We start from the raw sequence: 20840 nt of genomic DNA on the forward strand, positions 1-20840 counted from the left end.
TTCACTTTAATAAGAGATCCGATCTCCCGGACCACTGGGATCATTAATATTTTATTTTAGTTTTGTAGTTTCTTTGTGTCTTCACAGTTTTGATTTCAAATGATCATACCGATTTTTTTTCTTTTTATTGACCAAATGACCCAATGCAACTGCTTTTCTGATTGTGATCTCTCCCATTCCTCATTCAGAACATAGTTTGGGAAATGAATCACCTGAGATTCCTATCTCTTTTTGTGAAGGTCTGTGTTGGAACAATGCCAAACTAGAAAGTAAGTGACACCATTGCTTTATTTATCAATTGCCTGGTCAGAATAATGATTGAATCACATTCTTTGAAACTCTACCATGTCTACCATGTTCATTCTCTTTGTCCATGGATCCTTGCAATGTTTTTAGATTGGCTTCTTATTGGAGAAGTGTTCCAACTAGTCATTTGGCACCCATTTTCTTGAAGTATAGGATAACTGTTGGGAGAGAAGCTTTGATGCGATGCTCTGTGCCAAGAACCAAGATGAAAATATTTAGAGGAGGGATTGTGGAAATTAATTTCTGCAGGGGTTAAAAAGAGATGTTAGACCTTGTCACAGCCACTCAATTCTGTCCTTAACAGCACAAAAACAGCCATCAGTTCAGTTCAGTCCCTCAGTTGTGTCTGACTCTTTGCGACCCCATGAATCGTAGCATGCCAGGCTTTCCTGTCCATCACCAGCTCCCAGAGTCTACCCAAACCCATGTCCATTGAGTTGGTGATACCATCCAGTCATCTCATCCTCTGTTGTCTCCTTCTCCTCCTGCCCCCAATCCTTCCCAGCATTAGGGTCTTTTCCAGTGAGTCAACTCTTTGCATCAGGTGGCCAAAGTATTAGAGTTTCAGCTTCAATATCAGTCCTTCCAATGAACACCCAGGACTGATCTCCTTTAGGATGGACTGGTTGGATCTCCTTGTAGTCCAAGGGACTCTCAAGAGTCTTCTCCAATACCTCCATTCTTCGGCGCTCAGCTTTCTTTATAGTCCAACTCTCACATCCATACATGACTACTGGAAAAACCATAGCCTTGACTAGATGGACCTTTGTTGGCAAAGTAATGTCTCTGCCTTTAAATATGCTATCTAGGGTGGTCATAACTTTCCTTCCAAGTAAGTGTCTTTTAATTTCATGGTTGCAATCACCATCTGCAGTGATTTTGGAGCCCCCAAAAATAAAGTCCGACACTGTTTCCACTGTTTCCCCATCTATTTCCCATGAAGTGATGGGACTGGATGCCATGATCTTCGTTTTCTGAATGTTGAGCTTTAAGCCAACTTTTTCACTCTCCTCCTTCACTTTCATCAAGAGGCTTTTTAGTTCTTCTTCACTTTCTGCCATAAGGGTGGTGTCATCTGCATATCTGAGGTTATTGATATTTCTCCCAGTAATCTTGATTCCAGCTTGTGCTTCTTCCAGCCCAGCATTTCTCATGGTGTACTCTGCATATAGACAACACTTAAACAGCATTTGGTGTGTTCCAATAAAGCATTATTTACAAACCAAAGCAAGTAGTGGGCTGGATTTATTTTGTCTATTTTTTTTTTTTGGCTTGCATTTTGTATTAGAGTATAGCCGACTAACAATATTGTAATAGTTTCAGGTGAACAGTGAAGGGGCTCACCCACACATATACATGTATCCATTCTCCTCCAATGGCTTCCCTGGTGGCTAAGATGGTAAAGAATCCTCCTGGAATGTGGGAGACCTGGGTTCGATCCCTGGGATGGGACGATCCCTTGGAGGAGGGCATGGCAACCCACTCCAGTATTCTTGCTTGGAGAATCCCTGTGAACAGAGGAGCCTGGAGGGCTACAGTCATTGGGATACCAAAGAGTTGGACAGGACTGAGTGACTAAGCACAGCACATTCTGCCCCCAAACTCCCCTCCCATCCAGGCTGCCATATAACATTGAGCAGAGTTCCATGTGTTATACAGTAGGTCCTTGTTGATTATCCATTTTAAATATAGCAGTGTGTAAACCCCAAACTTCCTAACTATCCCTTCCCCCATTCTTCCCCCTGGCAAAATTCATTCTCTAAGTCTGTGAGCCTTTTTCTGTTTTGTAAGTTCATTTGTAACATTTCTTTTTAGATTCCACATAAAAGGGATGTCATATTTCTTTTTTTTTTTTTGGTCTGAATTACTTCATTCAGTAAGACAATCTCTAGGTCCATCCATGTTGCTGCATGGAATTATTTCACACTTTTTAATGAGTTAATAATATTCCATTTTGTATGTGTACCACTTCTTCTTTATCCATTCATCTTGTCAGTGGATATTTAGGTTGCTTCCATGTCTTGGCTGTTCTAAATAATACTGCAATGAACGTTGGTATCCTTTCAGATTGTGTTTTTCTCTGAATATATGCCCAGGAGTAGGTTTGCAGAGTTATGTGGTAGCTTTATTTTTAGTTTTTTAAGGAACCTCCATACTGTTCTCCATAGTGGCTGCACGGATTTACATTCCCACCAACAGTGTAGGAGGGTTCCCTTCTCTGCACATCCTGTCCAGCATGTATTGTTTATGGATTTTTTCATGATAGCCATTCTGGCTGATGTGAGGGGATATCTCATTACAGTTTGGTGGGGTGAAGGCAGTCTGCTATCCACCCCATACACTGACTCTCCCCCAACTCCGGCTTGGCTGCCACCTTGGAGTCCATTATGTAAATTTTGTTAAAACATCTAAGGAAGGGAAAACCCAAATGAATTTTCAGTTTGTATCTCTTCTCCTGAACATAGCATAATGAAACCTCAAACAAAGGTCATTTCAGAAAAGAAGTATTTTACTTCACTTAAAGCCAATATTTTCCCCAAACTGTTAGATTATTCCCATATACACAGTGTATTTGGAGAGAGGAGAGGAGATAAATAACACAGAAGAAAATTCTATTCCAGATAACTAATTATGTCTTTTCCCTCCTGAAAAAAAAAAAACATTGATTTATAGATACAAAGTTAAAATCTTTTCTACAGCTTTTATTCTTTGGCACAGAGAATATTGTGTTTTAACATTATCTGATTATTGCATTTTGTTGTTTTTCATGTGAAGCATCGCTTTGTATTATTCTCTTATAGAACTATATGTGTGACAATGTATAAAAGCCATCTTAATGAAATTGCACTGTGTGTGTGTGTGTGTGTATATGTGTGTGTATGTTTCCTCAAGGAATTAACATTCAGTGAAACAATCAGGGTTTTTATTTTGCTGGATCATTTTTATAATTTATTTGTTTTAAGAAAACAGCATCATTTACATGAGAGTCATGATGGGACTTGCGAAAGAAATTTTAAATGTTTTCTTGATGGCTTTTTTATATGGCTTATTGTTATTTTTAAATTGACTTTTAGTTATACAAGAATTGTAACTGCATTATAAAAAGAACTGAAAGCTGAGGGAAAATACCAGCTATATGTCTAGATGACTTATAAAAGAAAGTTTAGAGATTTTCAGTGTTCTTTTGGTTTTGAATCTTGTGGTTATATGGAGTCCTCTGTTTCAGCATTCCAGGGAACTTGGTGAATCAGGCATATGCCCAGGCCCCCACCTGTCTGAAAGCCTCTCAAGACTTGTAGATAAATAAGAATTTAGAGAGGTTGAAAAGAGGGGAAAGGGCAATCTAATTTGAGGAAAGGAGAAGCCAATAGATAAGCCTCGGCAAACTGACCAAGGTTTCATAGAGCTGGAACGTAGGGTTTCTGAGCCAAGTGACAGGAAATGAGGTTGAAACAGGAGTTTTGAATCTGATTGTGAAGAGTCTTAAATGTTCTGCTGAGGAGTTGAGGTTTTGCTTGTTGTTCAGGGAGCAGAGAGACACCCCGGACAGAAGGACTCTTAGAACCTCCACTCACGGTCCTGAAATCTGTAGATTAAGAAGTAGATCAGTGGTTATGGACAGGCACAAATGATGTCTGATTCTTCCCTCCACCTCATCACCGTTCACAAGGAAAGCAGGGCTGGGAAGGAGACTGCGGGCACTGTCCTCCCCGCCCGCCCCCCAGCCTGGCCGCTGGGGTCATGGGTCACCACTGTGGCCTGTGCAGGGGAGGGAAGGGAAGGAGGCTACTTTGGAATGGATATGAAATTGATGCTTTGAAACAAAGGCCCAACTTGAGACTGTGCTAATAACCACAGGTGACCACAGTTACACAATCAGACGACGTCAGGAGGGAGATGTCTACCCCGGCAGCAACAACAGTTCTGCAGAGGACTGTGCTGTGCTTAGTCACTCAGTTGCGTCTGACTCTCTGCAACCTGGTGGACTGTAGCCCACCAGGCTCCTGTGTCCGTGGGGATTCTCCAGGCAAGAATACTGGAGTAGATTGCCATTTCCTTTTCCAGGGGATCTTCCTGACCCAGGGATTGAACCAAGGTGTCCCATATTGCAGGCAGATTCTTTACTGTCTGAGTCATCAGGAAAGCCCAAGAATACTGGGGTGAATAGTCTATCCTTTCTCCAGGGGGACTTCCTGACCCAGAAATAGAACCTGGGTCTCCTGCATTGCAGGCTGATTCTTTACCAGCTGAGCAGGACAGTTGGTGGTGATTCTTAGAGAAGATTAAGCCATTTCACACTTATTCTCCAAAGAACAGAGACCCCCTTTTTCAATAGTTTGTAGTGAAGCCTAAAAAATTTAAGTGGAAAGGGGATTTATAGAAAAGGATAATTGTTAATATTTCTATAATCCCAGGAGATAACTGTTTCCAGGGGCTCAGGGAAGGTTTTAAAAAATCAAGATAATAAGTTTACTTATTATTATGCAGAAGATCCTTCTGCATTTTGCTCAGTTTTATAGTGTGATAATGTGATTTTGTTGTCTTAAGAACTTAATAAATAAAAAAAAAACCCCAACTCTTTCCCCATTGAATTGAAATAAACATTTTTAGTCTTCTTAGTTTTTCCTGTAACAGCTGCCACAGACTCCTCCACAGAACCCTCCCACCCGCAGCAGCCCCCCGCCCCGATCCCCTCCACCTGCTCAACATTTCAAGTACATTTCTTTGTGGAGAAAATCTTCAGTGGTTACAATCTATCAAGACATTCTTTTGAGATTATGACTAAGAAGCAGTGTTAACTAATTTAAAAAAAGGGAAACTAGGAGGGAATATAGAAGACCCTGCAAATGAAGCCTGGTGGGTTTAGGATTCAGCGGTTAGATTAGACCAGCTCTCGGAGAGAAGCTTCACTTGTTTTCATATTGTGTCTTAAGGCAGGCATGGGGACAGTTGCACCAGGCAGTTGTCTATGGATAATCTGCATTGTATTTTAAGGGAGAGAATGGGCTAGAGAGGTATAAAAGAGAGAGATAGCAAAAAGGTGACTCAATAAATGGTTTTGGTTTTTGGCAGGAGAGAAGTTGGATTGAGATTTATTTACTCTGCACACACGCACACATACAGTCATACACAGACTCATTTTTATTTAGATTTTTACAAAAGAAAAGAAATCACTAACCTTTATGAAAAAACAGTATCAATCATAATAAGCAGAAAGTTCACATAATGTGTATTTAAATATGTATAGTTATTAAAATGAAAATAGTCTAAAATCTATTTTCTAAAATCTATTGTCTCCAGTGCCACCAATGTTGTACCATTGTGATGAGGGAACTGCTTTCATTAGCTGCCATAATGCAGCTTTAAAAAAAAGAAGTATTAATCTCTATTCTATTGTCATCTAATTTTGAACAAAGGCATTAAGTCCACAGTTAGATTCATCAATCATAACACAGGAAATGTGACTGACAACCATTATGAACTCCACAGTTGATTAGCTCCCTTGATTAAATAGTGGTGCAGCTGATGGGTAAACAGCAGAGGAGGCTACCTCTCCTGTGCAGAGAATTCCCAGCTCAGAGTCTCCATGGAGTTTAGAGAAGTGGGAAACAGAAGACAAAAGTCGGGCTGCTTCACCAGTAATGCAGTATTTTCCAAAACATCAACCCACATGAGCAGGCCCCAGAGATATTGCTCAATTACTTTTTATATAACCAAAGGTATTTTGAGTCTTTTGTTTTTCTTTGGCAGGGGGAGGGGGTGGGGTTAACCTTAGTTGTCATTAGAAAAGTAAGACCCTAAGTTGGGAAAAAAAAAAAAAAAATCACAGTGTCTGATGTGAATGACACCTGAATGCTGACATTAACCAAATGCCACCTTTTTGGACAGCGGCATAGAAATAATGTCAAAATGTTCTGCTATGGCTTTTTTTTTGGAACAGCAATTTCCCTGAGAGATTGGAAAAGCAGGAGGAGGCAATCTGATGACATTTTGATTGTAGGCCCCACTCGGAAAGGCTTTGTGGAACTTCCTGCTTAACAAAGTTCAAAAAACCTGCCACCTTGTTCTACATTCTACTTTTTAAAAATTTTTTAGTAAATGGTAGAATGCTCCAGGAGTGGTTTGTAGACTGGTGTATGTTTCACTGGCAGCTAGTAAACTCCTTGAGATGGATAATTATTTGTTAATGGTACTGCTTTCCAATTTAGCCTTATCTGTAAGGCCCTGAACGACATGCTGCTTTGCCTTTATTTCCACCTTTGACTTTCTCCTTCATGAGGATGTTTCCATCTCTCCTGTGAAGTTGCTCTTCTCTTCCAACTCTCACTACTTTTTGGTACTCTCCTATGTCATATGTTCACCAGCCCTGCTCTGGAGTTACTTATATGATAGTTTACCAAGTTCTTTGAGGTTAGCACTTTGTGTTTCGTAGACCAATTGAACATCTGGTGAGTGCAATGAATGGATGCACGGATGGAGGGATGAATAAATGGTGGATGGATGGGAGGATGGATGGGAGATGAATAGATGGATGGTGGGATGGATGGGTGGTGGGTGGATAGATGATGGGATGGATGGATGGAATGAAAGTTTGGACAGATGGGTCAGTGGAAGAAACTGAAAAATATTTCTGACTTTTATGGTACTTGAAATTAGAATGAGAGAGACTTTACCATCTTTCTACAGATCTTGAGAATGATTTAGTAAGTAATGGTACTGTTTAAAATAAAAATAATAAATATAAATATAATATTATTTATATAAAATAAACTAGTATCTTAAAAGAAAAAAATTTTTTTCTTGTTTTGGTCTTTTTCCTATGAGCCTACCTTGTATTTTCTTTCAGAATTTAGGATATAATATTTGCTAGAGCTTCACAAATAGACTGATTAGAAGGGAACTAGAGGTACAGTTTTATTTTAAACTTATGACTTTTTAAAATTACATCTTGAGATATCCCATAAAAATTTTATGGGGCACTATTGATAAATTGTAACAATATAATAGCCAAAAGCTTTTTCATTTTTTACCTTTCCTCCTTTTTTCTTTGTGTTTCTTATTGTCCCAAATACTTATGCTAGAGGGTTGAAAAAAATTAAGCTTTGTCATTTTTTTCATATCCTTTTTTTAATAGAAAAAAATGAGAGAGTAGTTAAAATTTACCCCTGAAGTTACTGAAATAAATAAAAACGATTCATTGTCCAAGCCACCTCTGTAAGTGTTCCTTGAATTAAATGGACTATCTTGAAGACAGGATACTAACCTTTTATGCCAGTTTCCTATTCATACACAAGTAATATCAATTGTGTCTCCTGTTATTACTTTTGTGTTTTGTTGCAATGAAAAGCATGTTTGAAGTATATTTTCATCTGATACAGTGTGGGTAAGAAAAAACGAACAACGGTTGATTTGGATAGATATGGATGCTAATTTTTTTCTTCGTATTTTCTGTCTTGTATTTGTGTTAAAAGTGTCTATCTTTTCGATATGTGCATCTAACAGCAAAACAGTGTGTGAGTGTGTACTTTAGAGGCAATAAATTGGGCAGTGAGGCAGTGTGACGGTGAATGTGAGGACTTCGGAAGGGCACTTGTTTAGTTTCAGTATCATAACTGTAATGAGCTTGTGAGCCCTGTAGTTCATGGTCAGAGTGGTGTTAGATATCAGTCAGAGCAATGCTAGGCATTCTACAGTAACAAATAAACCCCTACCTCTCGTGGGTGTAACACGTCAAAGGTGGTCTCTCACTCTGGCAGCCTCTTCCATCTTCTTCACTCTGATATCTACAACAAATGATTTACAGGTCTCCAGAGAGAGAGGAGAGAGTTGGAAAAGTCACACCAGCTCTTAAGTGTGTTGGTCCAGAAGGGGTCTGTGCCTCTCCATTTACAGTTCTTTGACAAGGACTAGTTCCACGGTCCAAATCCTAAGTTCAAAAGATGTCTGGGAATGCCAGAGAGCCCATGAAATTGTGGTGAAGACTAGTTGCCTCTGCCACATATCACATTCAGGAAAGCTCAGTCCAAGCCGGAGTTCTGATCTATCTGTGGTAGGCATCCAGGCCCCTGTTTCCTGGCCCCTAAGGCAGCAGCATTTCGGAACTATTGACTCCTTTGCCCAGGAAGGGCTCTTGTCCTCATTTTCAATGTTCTGTCCCCACCACATCCCACGCCATAGAGCCAGGGGCGGGGAGAGGAGTGGTGTGGTGTATCATTAGCTTGCAATCTTTTCTTCATGGGCATCAGCAGGCAAATGATTTTGTTGTTTTGTTTTTGTCCCTTTTTCCAAAAATTGAAAAGGAGGTCTGTATCCTTTATGTGGGTTGTAGAAAGAGAAAGAACTAAGACAGTATCTTATTTTTTAAGTTGAAATATAGGTGATTTACAATGTTAAGTTATGCTGTTCGCAAAGTGATTCAGTTATGCATATATATGCATTTATATGTATATTCTTTTCCATTATGGCTTATCACAGGATATTGAATATAATTCCCTTTTAGTAGCCAAGTTGTGTCCAACTCTTTTTGTGACCCAGTGAACTGCAGCCTGCCAGGCTCCTCTGTCCATGGGATTTCCCAGGCAAGAATGCTGGAGTGGGTTGCCATGTCCTTCTGTCTGGGCTATGCAGTAGGACTTTGTTGTTCATCCATCCTATATATAATAGCTTACATCTGCCAATCCCATCCTCTCATTCCATCTGTCCCACAGCCCCCTCCCACTTAGCAACCACAGATCTGTCCTCTGTGTCTGTGAGTCTGTTTCTGTTCATCTTTGTCATATTTTACTTAGGTTCATTTGTGTCATATTTTAGATTCCACATATAAGTGATATCATATGGTACTTGTCTTTCTCTTTCTGACTTACTTCAATTAAACCAGTATCTTCTTTAGCTGGCAGAGAGAGGGAAAAGATAGCTTCCTTCAATATGTTAACAGTTATTCCACATCGCTGTCATTAACAAATATATGCTTCCATCTACCCTTCCACCCACCTACTCGCCCATCCACCTATCCAGATTTCGTAGTAACAGGCCTAGACCAGGTCCCTTGAAAGTCAAAGGAGTGTCATATACCTGGTTAGCTTTTTCCAATTATCCTTCCCCTTGGATAGACAAATTGTTTCCTCTGTCATATTTTTGCTAATATTTTCAAGTGTTATCAAGTGCGGGGTTTGAAAGGCCTGAGTTTTATTCACTTCTATAGTAACCCCCGGAGAAGGCAATGGCACCCCACTCCAGTACTCTTGCCTGGAAAATCCCACTGATGGAGGACCCTGGTAGGTTGCAGTCCATGGGGTCACTAAGAGTTGGACATGACTGAGCGATTTCACTTTAACTTTTCACTTTCATGCATTGGAGAAGGAAATGGCAACCCACTCCAGTGTTCTTGCCTGGAGAATCCCAGGGACGGGGGAGCCTGGTGGGCTGCCATCTGTGGGGTCGCACAGAGTCGGACACGACTGAAGCGACTTAGCAGCAGCAGCAGTAGTAATCCCTATAGTAGTCTCTAGGGTGGAACCAAAGCCTGACTCTGATGGGCTCTGTAATGTCTTTGGGCTGCACTGCTGGATGCTTCTCTTCATTCGACCCTGGGAGGCCTATTTCCTCAGACCTGAGTCTGTAGCTAAAAGCTCCTCTTCACAGCTTTGTGCACAGCTCTCTCCATCTGAAGGGCCACAGGTCCAGGGAGTGAGAGGTTCTGATGGTGGCCTCCAGATGATCGCGCCAATTGCCAGAGCAAGGCTGCTAAAGGGGCTTGCCTTGTCAAAAAGAAAAAAAAATCATATTTGATTAAAAATGATCTGTAGTGCTGGATAGGCGTTATTATCTTAAAAAACAACGTGTTCCATTTTGGTTTCTTTACATGACTCTTCCTTCAGGCTGCCTCCTAAAACTAGGCTTTCTTTCCATAGTCCTTCGGCCATCCTACCTCATGCACACCACCCGCTCTCACCTTCTTATCTCCACCCCCTGTTTCCTTTCAAGTTCCATACTTGTATTCTCAACTTCTACCTGGAAACCTCAGCAGGATGTCCTGCTGTACTCTAGCGCTCAGCATACTCTAAAGGGGGTCAGCCTTCTGTATCTTAGCTAATAATGCCGTATCCTCTTAATTCACTCAAACTCAAAATCTGGAGTCACAATCTCCTTCCTTCTGCATCCTCCCACTGTCAGGATTATTATACACCATTATTCCTATTTCTTCTCCTGGAAAATTCTTCTAATACTATTTTTTTAATGCTGTTGTTGTCAGACCATCTTACTCTCTCCTCTGTATGCTTTGACTGTTTAACTCATGTTTCTGTATTTTACTTTGTTTTTTTTGACCCTTCCTGTTCTTGTTCTTCCTAGAGTTTGGCCAGTGATATTTATCAAATATATCACTTCTCTTGTATTTTTGATGTTCTTTTTATCCTCCAAATAACTTCCAGTTGCTAGTGTAGCATCTGAGGTCTCAATCTTCCTTCTAACTTCATCTCCACTCTGAGACTTCAGCCAGTCTGTACTTCTCTTTCACCTTAGTCATGGCTCATATTTTTTTCTTGTATATGGTGAGCTTGTTACTCAAATCTCTAGGTAGAGACATTCTCACTATTCTTTCAGTACCAGAGATCTCTGTGGTAGGCATCCATCTCTTCTCCCTGTAAACTCCAACTCAGGTATGGCGAGTAGGTTTCATCTCAGAAGTGAAATCTGGTTGGTTAATAAAAGCTCATTGAGAAGGATTCTGAGGTTCAGTGGGAAACTGTCATGATCGTCAGTAACATTTGTCAAGAGGGGAAAAAAGAGGAGTTGATGTTGTCATTAGGGACCTTACTATTTTCTAGGTACCTTCTCTGATCTACCATTGTGCTTCTGACAGGTATGCAACATCATCTACACCAATTGATAAGTTCTTTAAGGGCATAAGTTGTATCTGCTGAATTATATACCCATCCATTACAGTTTACCTATACAATGTACTGTGCTTAATATTTGTGAAGTAAATTCCTGAATGCCGTTTATTTGCCTAAGATTGAAGAGCTTGGGCAGGGTGGTGAACGCATTGGTCAGGCACCTGCGTTACATTAGAGTGTCTTTTAAGTTTCAGTTTGTGTCTGGCTCTTCCAACATGAGAACTGCTTCTGCTCAGTTACCTTTGGTGACAAATGGGACCAGGTAGTGCTGTATGAGTGGACCACAGACCGTACTCCAGTACTGCCTGTAATAAATTAAATTTCAAATAGCATCGATGTTTTCTACCTTTAGACTAACTTTGACAGGCCAGCAAAGCATGTTGTCAGATTTTCAGCCCCTCAGCCAAAGTCAAAAGCCAAAGGCTGACTTGAAGCACATTTACCAGGAGGACCTTACTGATTTGGTAGTCCTTGTAATGTCCCAGTCATTCAAAAAGTCAAGTAATGATACAAATATAAAATTTTATAGTCATAACTGTGAAATTATGATTTCTGCCTTTTTTTTCCCCTCTCTGATAGATATCTCAAGTATTTCTATCTTTCTCATGATGTGGTTTTCAGAAAGTACCTCATTCTGCTCTTCCTCCTCTGAGTGTCTTCCTTTTATCTGGTAATGTAGCTTGAATTTGTGAGCATGCTGGAAGGGCTCTGACCAGTGAACATCAAGATCAAGAATCATACCTCTGTGGTTGTATGCTCTATATTTCTGTCTTGACATCCAAAGGAAGCATTTAATCTCTCAGTGGCCACATTGCATTGTTGTCTTGTGGAATTGAGGGGCATGTGAAAAATTCCTCATCAGAAAAAGGCATTTTATTTCACTTTGGGTTGGTAAAACCTCTATTTATTGGAAAATCGACTGTGAACTGGCCTAACCATAAAAGGGACCTTGTAAGGTGCTATCACCAACATGTCCAGAGAGAAGTGAAAGTTTGGTCAAAATTTCATCCCCACTCATTAAGCTTTCAGCTCCACTTCCTCTGTTTTAGCTGCATTCTTTGATTGCTTCTCTTCTCGTGGATGCTAAATGGCTGCAGGAGCTCCAGCCCAAGTTATTTTTGGCTCAAATTCAACAGGAAAAGGAGGAAGCACCTCTTCCTGGGAGGTTCCATGCAAATCCTGGAGTTCACTCTGATAAGATAACTTGATCATGTGGTCACTTCTAGACCAATCACTGTGTCTTAGAGTCATCAGTGAGTTGATGGACTAGCGTGGGTCAGATGACTCAATGTTGAAATAGGAGTTGGGCTATGTGTGTTGAGATCAGGGCACCATCACCAAAAGGAGGGAAGAATGCTGGGCAGACCCAGAATGACAGAGGTTCTCTGCAGTGTGATTATATCAATATTTTAAACTCTCTGAAGGCAGAGATTTTGGGTTATTAATTATTTAACACCTTCCTTCTGCCTTTAACAAACGATACAATAAATATTAAAAAAAACTAGTAGTTGATGAAATGAGTGCCTCAACATAAATGGCCACAAAAATGAATGCATTGGAAATGGATGCTTAATGTAAAAATATCTTTGTCTGTCACTTACTGCATTGTCAAATATAGACCAAACTTAAACTCCAGTGTCAGCTGTGTTTATGTAAAGGAAAATAAAAGTATAAAAAACTTCTTGATATGTCATAAGGAAGTACTCCTGTGCTCTGTAGTACTAGTGAGGCAAAATGATACATCTTAAGTGCAGAGGAAGGGGACATTTTATTCTAGGACAAATGAAATGAAAACAGAGCTTGAATGACAGTCTAGTAACATTAATAATAACTTGACAGTAGAGAGCTGCTCTTATTTCAAACATCCCAAGCAATCCTATCAGAAGAATAAATATTCTTTTTTCCAAATCCTAATACTTCCAGTTGCCTTTGGTTAAGGTGATGGTTTTCTCATGGCCACATGGCAGCTTTATTTAACAAGCATATTTTAGTTCCTAGGTAAAACTGAAGTCTCCCATCACCCTAAATCCATCCTCTCCTTCCTATTGGGGGCAATTCATTTGGTGCAGTAATTAGACGCAGTTGTTTCTGATGCTAGAGGCGCCCCATCCCCTTGCCTCTTCACCATTTCAGTGCACTCTGGTCTCACTTCCACTTGACATCCATGCATGCCTTGCAGGCTAAGAAGGCCAGATAATTACCACCTTAGGAAGCATCCCTCAACCAATGACTGATCAGAAGTGAGGGATAGAGCCTCAAAGGGTGCTTCCTTATCCTCAAGGGATGACTTGGAGACACCTGTCCTGAGCTCTATCTCTAACAGATCCCTATCAGAATTTAGCCCCCGTTGCCACCATCATAAGTTTCCTGATTACACACCTTCTCTTGCTTCTTTTCTCCCTTTTCTGCTTTACTTCCCTCTCCTCTTCCTAACTTTCCCAAGATTACTTCCCAAATAAAATAGTTACATTTTTCCAGTCTTGTCTCAGTGGCTGCTTTTTGGGGGAACCCAAACTATGGTGATTGTTTTCAAGGAAGCAAAGTTGGCTTTAGTCCTCAGTGGGTCCTGATAATAGATCATCATGTCATTAGGCAGATGCTGGAGTGAAGACTGAGGACCTGCAAGGCTTGCTCTGGGTGGGTAGGATCTGGTCGCTGTAACTATGTGCTGTCTAATAACGGCTTCATGAGGGGTTAAGTTCAGGGAGAAGAACTGTGTTTCTCTAGAGCATGAGAACCTAGAGCAACTGCAACAGTCGTACCATGACCTTTGATGGATATTCCCAGTGAGGAAGGCCATCCCCAAGAGGAATGTGGTCCGCAGTATCAGAAGCCACTGAAAAGTAGGAAGAAATAGAGATTCTGGAAGTGGGAGGATTTGGGTATGTGGAGGGTCTTGCACACAGATCTAAGAGGTCCTGTGGGGTAGCTGAAGGTATGGGATGAGGCAGTGGGTTGAGAAGACAAAGGTTAGGAAGGATAGAACTGGAGCAGTAGACTGACGTTTCTGTCATTTGGGGAGCTAAAGCAGGGAAATGCTAGAGAGCAGAGGATGCAGGTTGGCAAGATAACAAAACCCAACTCTTGAGTTCTTGCCTCAGTGCATGCCAGAAACTGTAGTAAGTGCTGTGCATTTTCAAAATCCCATGATGTCGGCTCTTTTTATTATCCCCATCTGACTCAGAGGAAATTGCAGTACAGATAGGGTAATTAGGTTACCCAGGCACTCAGAGATGTAAAGCAGAGAGCTGGAATATGAACCTGGACCTTTTAGCTCTGGAGACCTGGCTCTGATCCAGGTGTTGGCAAATGTTTCCTGTAAAGGGCTAGATAGTAAATGTTTTTGGCTTTTTGGTCTGTACAGTCTCTGTTTCGACTCCTATACTCTGCATTTGTAGCACGAGAGTGTGCTAGGTATAGAGAGCATTAGGTTTCAATAATACCTAAACACAGAGCAAGGCTGTGTGCCAATAAAACTTTATTTGTAAAAATAGAGGAGGGCTGTAGTTTCATGAACCCTGATTTAACTACACTGTTTAACACATTAGTATAAAAGGTGATTTGGGGGACTTCCCTGGTAGTCAAGTGGTTAATACTCTGCCCACTTCCAACGTAGGGGTCACAGATTCGATTCCTTTTTGGGGAACTAAGATCTCCCATGCCACATGGTATAGCCAAGAAAAATGAATGGAAAAAATGGTGGTTTTGGCCAGAGGTGGTCTGTTTTGGGTTTTCTGACAAGCCATTGCTAGCATGCATGTCTTCATAATGAAATATGGTGGGAGACACTGGGAAGATGAGGACAGTTAGGGAAAAATGTGAGGGTGATGCTGGAAGGGAAAAAAGAATAAAAGCAGCAGGAATGGAAACTCCAAGTTCTAGCTCAGTCACTTTCTTGGAAGCTGCAGGTGGGAGAGAGAAACACTCAATTCTGACCAGTGTAGTAGGGCAGCTCCAAGTTGCAGGAGCAGGTTTAAGAAATGCCATAAAATTCACCTTTATAGGATTTGGGCTTTATAGCGTATATTGTAGCAGCCACATTGAATAAATGTATATTTTTCATTGTATTTTTATTGCACATTTAAAGCACATTAAGGCACACACAGCTTCCAAGAAGGAAAAAATAGAGGAACTTTGACCTCACAAGTAATCACATTGATTTGAAAGGCGGTTGTATGTTATGAAGACAGAGAAAGATGTATGGCTGTTGTCCTTCTCAGTTTTATACTAACTCATTCTTCTTTGGGAAACAATATTAATAGACTTTTTGCTACATTTGTCTCCTGTTGAAGGAGCATTTCCCTTTTTTTTTTTTTAACATAAAGAATATCATATTGTGATATTTGCTTTTGAGTTGCAGGTAATTGGTTGCTATTCTCAGTCTGTAAAACAACCTGCTTTGTTGGCGTTTGGAAAAAAGTGAAAAACCATTTCAAGAAACTGCAACTCGAAATTATTTCTGGATTTGAGAAGCCGTGTATAGCATCCAGTGGTCTTCGATGATATATTCATTCATAGCCCCTGGAGTTGTGCAGAAGTAGTCAGTGAATCATGAGGGACAGCATGCTCACCATGTATTGCTGTGAGGTTGGACGTTACACAAATGCCCCTGGGGTGGAAGTGCAGTGTGTGCCCTCTCCTCCAAGCCCTGTGCCTGCCTGGATGAAGGGGCACCTTTTTATTCATGCCAGTGCACCATTCACTTAGCCAAGCCATGGCCTTTGGGCCAACTCTGCTTAGAGGTGGTGACTTTTTCTAATCTGTGTTCTCCAGGTTATTATGTGTGTGGTGTTTTTGCAAATGATGTATCATCACATTTAGGATGCTGTTGATTTTAAGATGTACCATTATCTTTTGTACATTTAAGAAAGAGGAGATGCCACCAGTCACATCTTGATAGACCATTGATGATAAGACACATGCCAGCTTCAAAGATGATAAAAGGTGAAGAAGGTAGAATGGAGTTATTTGTCTATTGAGTGAGTACACCTTTCTTTAATTAGCACAAAGGTGCCTTATAGCTGCCCATATAAGGATGAGGTAGGCATGTCCTGAGAAGGAGGTTTCCACTCAGTTTTGTTTATTTTTGATGATAAAGTAAAAAAGTAAAATAAAATTTTTCTCTGCTCTCCTGTCATTGGTCCAGTTCTAACAGGAATAGAAATGTTAGAGTGAAATTGACCTCGGGGAGCATCTTGCATCTCCACTCGGGGCAGTTTCACACCACCCCGGGGACATTCGTCAATACCTGAGGTTCGCTGTCATAAACTAGAGGGAAATGCTACTGGTGCCTAGTGAGTAGAGGCCAAGGGGTCGCTAAATGTTCTACAGTACACGGGATAGCCTCCCACAACAAGAATTGTTGTTGTTCAGTCGCCCAGTCGTGTCTGACTCTTGGACTGCAGCACGGCAGGCCTCTTGCCATGAGAACCTCATGAACTATATAAAAGGACGGCAGGAATTATCTGGCTCCAAAAGTCCTGGTGACAAGATTGAGAATCCCTGATATAGTGGGATGATGTGTGGCAGGGGATGAAAACTGGATATCGGAGTCAGGTAAACCTGGGTTCAAATTCCCATCTTAACCTTAACTGACTGTGGCTTTGGACAAGTTAAGCAGACTTACTGAGTCTGAGTTTCCTTGTCTGTATGGAGACTATAGTCTCTACTTTAGAGGGTTGCTGAGAGTATCAAGTGAGATAACTAAGGCAAAGATGGCAACATGGCGACAGCCACATTAAATGCAAATGCAGTTCTAAGAACCTTTGTCTATACTAATGAAATCCTGAGGACAACTCTGAAGGAAGCATTGCTTGTAACCTTCATTTTACAGGTGAGCAAACAGAAAACTTAAGGCATTTGCCCAAGGTCACTCAGGAATAAGTAGTGGAGCCAGGGTTTGAATCCAGGGTCCCTGTTCCAGCCAGTTCAGTCCTCCCAGCACAGTACCCCATATCGCATGAGGACTTGGGAAAAGGAGGCTGCCAGTAGTATTGTTATTAATATTGTCCAGCTTAAAGCCCCCGAGAAGGCAATGGCACTCCACTCCAGTACTCTTGCCTGGAAAATCCCATGGATGGAGGAGCCTGGAAGGCTGCAGTCCATGGAGTTGCTGAGGGTCCGACACGACTGAGCAACTTCACTTTCACTTTTCACTTTCATGCATTGGAGAAGGAAATGGCAACCCACTCCAGTGTTCTTGCCTGGAGAATCCCAGGGACGGGGGAGCCTGGTGGGCTGCCGTCTATGGGGTCTCACAGAGTTGGACACGACTGAAGTGACTTAGCAGCTTAAAGCCCCTCCTTACAGATGGCTAGTGACTCAGAGTTTGGAGAGTGGTAGGACTTGGCAAGTTCTCTGTGAGAGGAAAGCTGACCTGGACTAGTTTTTGGGTCTCCTGCTCTTCAGGAATGAGTCTTTTTCCCTTTGCCACGCTACCCCTGCCAAGGAACCAATATGCAACCACCATGGTATAGCAGGAGAGAGAGCCTAGCTCTAGCATTGAGCCATGGCACCACCATTTACTGTGTGACTTTAAGATCTCAAATGACTCTTTAGTGTATACAGAAGGTAATCATACCTATCTAATGGAGTTCTTGGGGGTGATGACATGCAATCGTAGATATCAGATGTTGGCTAACAGCAGTAGGTATCTGAGTGCTTGGGTGAGGGCAAGGATTCTGGGGTCTCCAGGAAAAGGCTGTCCTGATGATCATCTCGAAGTTGAGCGGGCTGTATACTTTACATCTAAAACGTTTTAGTTTTTACCTCAGATATTCTATTTTGATCTTTTAAAAAATAGCTTTCAACTTAAATTTTTGAGCTTTACAGAATAGAATTATAGTAACTGTTTTAATGTTCTTATCTGCTAATTCTGACTTCTGTTCCATGTTTGGGTTGGTTTTGAGCAATTGATTTTTCTCCTCATTATAGGTTACACTTTTATGCTTTTTGAATACTAGGTGATGTTTCATTGGATGCCAGACATTATGAATTTTATGTCACTTTTTGCTGAATATTTTTTGTATCCTTATAAACATTTTTAAAGCTTCATTTTGTTATGCAGCTGCATTACTTAGAAAGAGTTTGATCCTTTTTCTTTAAATATTTTTTTAGAGAGAAAACTCCCTCAAGGCAGTAATCTAGGACAATTCTAGGACTTACCTTGTTTATTTTTCTTCTTTAGGGTATCAGTGTCCTTTATTACTTGTTGTTGAGTGTTTTGAAAGCCACTGTTTCAGGTGAGAGGATAAATCTACTTCCTGTTATTCCAGCTTGGATGGTAGCAGAACTGTGGCCAGCCTTTCGGATCATTTTTATTATTATCACTCAATATTATGATTGTTGTCTTCATTTTTAGATAAGGAGATAGAGGTTCAGAAACATTAAGTCATATAAAGACAAAAGTAGTTTAAGACACTGCATTTTTTTCCTCAGAATGAATGTGAGTAATCACAAAAGTAAATTTACAAAGCAAAGACCAACAGGCCAGTTGCTGGTGACCTGTCATGTAACCCTCTTTTCTTCTTGAAGGTAAATTAACTCCTGATCAAATCAAAGTGACTTCCCTCTTTCTTACGCTTGCACAGCACCAGCTTCTCTCCTTTTGTCTTTTTGAATCACTGATTTATACCTATGGATTTTGACTTCTTTGGGGATTAACCAGTCAAGTGTTACCTTATTCAACCATAAGGATAAAAGGGGTACTGAAAGAAATTTCATGGAGAAATGAATATCTTTTTTCCAGTATATTCTCTGAGGTGCTGCTGTGAAGTCAGTGCTAAGAGGGGAGAATTGAGAATGATGGCATGTGCCATCAGATATTTACTTCTGTTTTTAAAGACTATTGTCATTTTATGGCATGATCTAATGAGAGGCTCTCTAGACTGGAGGCACCAGGCATGTGAACTTGAATTCCAGCCAAGTTACCATTTGGCACAGTGTATGTGTCCCCATGACCTTCACTGTTAAGTGGACGCAGAAATACTCCAACTCATCTGTCCTTGAAGGTCACTGGTAAGGCCAAACACAATCATGGATATTGCTTTAGTATGAAAAGTTTAGAAGCTGAAGCTAATTCAGTGGGAGAAGGCTAGGGTGGGATGATTTGAGAGAATATTATTGAAACATGTACATTACCATATGTAAAATAGATAACCAGTGCGAGTTCTAGGGCATGAAGCAGGGCACCCAAAGCTGGTGCTCTGGGACAACCCAGAGGGATAAGGTGGGGAGGGAGGTGGAAGGGGAGCTCAGGATGGGTGGACACATGTACACCTGTGGCTGATTCATGTTGATGTATGACAAAAACACCACAATATTGTAAAGTAATTATTTTCCAGTTAAAATTAATTAATTAAAAAAGCTGAAGCTAAGAAGGCTATTATTTGGGATTCTCTTCCTTTGAGAAACTAAATATAAAGCAGGCATTCACCTTTAGAAGGAAGGCTTTGTGTGAGGATGCCACACTCAGGGCATTTTTTTAAAGTTATTTATTTATTTGTCTGTGCCAGGTCAGTCATAGTTGTGGTATGCGAACTCTTAGTTGCAGCAAGTGGGATCTAGTTCCCTGACCAGGGATTGAACCTGGGCCCCCTGCATTGGGAGTGCAGCATCTTAGCCACTGGACCACCAGGGAAGTTCTACTCCAGGGATATTTTGTCAGAGAAAAGATAAGAGGTTTAGTAGAAAACCCACAGATTTGGGAATTCAACCCAAATGAATTCTGCCAGCTGTGGTGTTTACTTACTTACATCTTGTTTTACTCCAACCCAGCTTTCAGAGCAGTAACCGTGGTGGAGTCTTGAGCCTGTCCCCTAGTCAAGCTAAGTGGCCACCTCTCCCATAATGTGCCCTTCACGTGCCTTGGCTCTTCTAATCTGCCCAAAATATCTTGACCCAGCTCTATATGTCACTCAAGCACTGGCCCAGTTATCTTCTGGGAGGGCTTCCTAACAAATTAAAATGTTCCTTTGTCTGTACATCTCCTGAGCTTTGTGCTGTTGCTCTAGAGTTGATCATATAACATTTCTGGTTATTTTAATATATTTTCAGTCCTTCAAAAGCTGAGAACAGACTTAATTCATAGCAGTATCTTAGACCCTCTGATCCTGAAAACATTTGAAACCATTTTCATAATTTTCATTTTTTTTAAAGAAAAAAAAAAAAAAAAAAGCTGGTAACTCATCACATTTCACAGACTCTTGAAACAGAAGATTAATTAAAGTAAAATTCCCCATGTTCCTCTAACCCTTCCTGTCTGTCTTGCCAGTGGGAAGAACCATTCACAGTTGGGAGCAGTAATCATTTAGACATGCATACGCGTGGTATGCCTTACAGATATGTACATTCAAGGTCTTAGAAAAATTTTTTAAATGGAATTATGATTTACATATTATAAGCAACATACTTTCTTTGCTGAGGACACTTGATATTATTTTCTAATATTCCATCTTAAGTACTTTATTCATTTGTTTTCCTATTGGAAGACATATTTTCCTTTTTTTTTTACTATTAAAGACAAGGCTATGAAAAGTATCCCTGAAAGTTTTCAATCTGCTTCACCCCAAATTTGGAAATGTTGCTTCATAACTGACTTTGAGATGCTTGATTTATTCTCTCCCCTTCTCATTGAGATAA

General features: G+C 40.7%; 1 non-coding gene across 1 annotated transcript; it reads right to left on the reverse strand.

The window, feature by feature from the left end:
* Positions 1-19766: 19766 nt before the first annotated feature.
* TRNAG-CCC lies at positions 19767-19839 on the reverse strand. Its single transcript has one exon. It is a non-coding gene; the product is annotated as a tRNA-Gly (tRNA).
* Positions 19840-20840: the final 1001 nt, after the last annotated feature.

The sequence above is a fragment of the Bubalus bubalis genome, chromosome 21, assembly GCF_019923935.1.
Source record: "Bubalus bubalis isolate 160015118507 breed Murrah chromosome 21, NDDB_SH_1, whole genome shotgun sequence".
NCBI classification, from domain to species: Eukaryota; Metazoa; Chordata; class Mammalia; order Artiodactyla; family Bovidae; genus Bubalus; species Bubalus bubalis.